The sequence below is a fragment of the Triturus cristatus genome, chromosome 1_1 (genome assembly GCF_964204655.1).
Source record: "Triturus cristatus chromosome 1_1, aTriCri1.1, whole genome shotgun sequence".
Classification (NCBI taxonomy): Eukaryota; Metazoa; Chordata; class Amphibia; order Caudata; family Salamandridae; genus Triturus; species Triturus cristatus.
In genome coordinates this window covers 407,644,844-407,646,498 of record NC_140579.1, presented here as the reverse complement: position 1 = coordinate 407,646,498, position 1,655 = coordinate 407,644,844, and the positions used below count along the sequence as shown (strand labels likewise).

At 41.4% G+C, this 1,655-nt stretch overlaps 1 non-coding gene across 1 annotated transcript; it reads left to right on the top strand.

Annotated features, from left to right (window-relative positions):
* Nucleotides 1-997: 997 nt before the first annotated feature.
* On the top strand, nt 998-1,084 carry TRNASTOP-UCA (transfer RNA opal suppressor (anticodon UCA)). The gene has a single exon. It is a non-coding gene; the product is annotated as a tRNA-Sec (tRNA).
* Nucleotides 1,085-1,655: the final 571 nt, after the last annotated feature.

Below are 1,655 nucleotides of genomic sequence, written 5' to 3'. Positions count from 1 at the left end.
ACTTTTAAATACCAAATTTGTGAAGCTTGCGGTCATTGTGAAGAAAGCCTACAGTCACCCTCACATTTAGGGGGACCAGGTGCTTTGGATATGAATAGTCATGAATGCATCAATTGCCTATTGGTAAGGTTCAATGCTCTTAGTCCAAATCATACTTGCCCCAAGAAGAAGCATAACCAAGAAGGACTGTCAGCAGTAGGAATTACTGTCAATTCTCCATGAAAAGGCAAATGGTGTTAGACCTTTGCTGCTGTGACACATTATATACAGCAATGCTAAAACTGAAGCCTGATGTAGAAATGGCTATGTCAAGAAACAGGCATATGTTAATTAATACTACACCTGCCCCTCAGTTCTAGCCTCCCTTCCAATAGTCTCTGTGCAAATAGCTCATGTCGTGGGCTTTCGTTCCAGAAGTTATTTTGTGGTGTGTTGGACGTTTTCTTTATACAGGATAGATCATGGCTCTGCCACTGTAACACCAATACCACAGGCTTAGCCAAAAGTGACGTCACATCGGCCCTCAGTTTAAAACGACCTGTCCAATGCCACTTCTGTCATGATGATTAAAGGAGTTGAGGAGAGGTGTTTGTTCTGCAGAGAGAGAGAGAGAGAGAGATACGATTGAGCAAACACAGTAAACTTTTCAACATGCCTGTGTTCTTTAAACTGAAATTTACAGGGCTTTCCTATTCCATGGTTATTAATGGTGACATTAGGAATGATTTATCTGTACTTTGTCCATATTACAAGAAAAGCTGGCTGCAATTGTCATTTACCCGAAAGCCTGGATCTGTTTTGCAAATGGTTAAAGGTTCATATTCTGAACGTTTGACTCAGTCAGCACAGGAAAATAAAGACAATCAAAGAGCCAGAGCGGTAGAGAGCAGAGAAGAGCAAAGTGACAGCTAGACAGATTATGAACTGGCCCACACCCTTTCTGAGAAAGAGAAAGTTTTCTTGTGATGTATATACCTGCCTGTTAAACTTTTCAATTGCCCGGATGAACCTCAGTGGTCTGGGGTGTAGGCTTCAAACCTGTACCTGTCTAGCGACTGAGTGGTTCAATTCCACCTTCTGGGCGAGAAACACATTACATGGTTGTGAAGTTTACCTTGATAGGCAATAAACTATTAAATTGCATAGTTATCAATTCAAGTCAAAATACTTTATCTGTGTTTTGTTGGTATGGGACATGAAATATGGTGGGACACCAGGACATTTTACCTTGCTCTAGTGCCATATAAATGCCCAATAAAGCACATTAAACCGGTCCGTGTCATATCTGTAAATATTATTACCATTCCTGCTCATTATCAAGAACTTGCACAACTCACGGTTGTCCTTGCAGCAGGTCACAGCTGCATTAATACCTCCAATAAATGAAAAAAATACAACTAACAACAATTTCAGCATTTCTTACGAACAGGATGTCATACAAGAAGGAAACCACTCTGAATGTTATATGTCAGTACATATAACATGCAGGCCTACAAACACACAGGCACGTGCCCATGAAATGTGTGAATTACAGATATTGCCATCAGAAGAGCAGATCTCATTCCCATACATGAATAACATGCAGCAACGGCTCCTCCGCAATTGCGAAGGAGCGTCGCCCCACTGCTTGGCGCAGAGCCAGCGAACGAAAAATA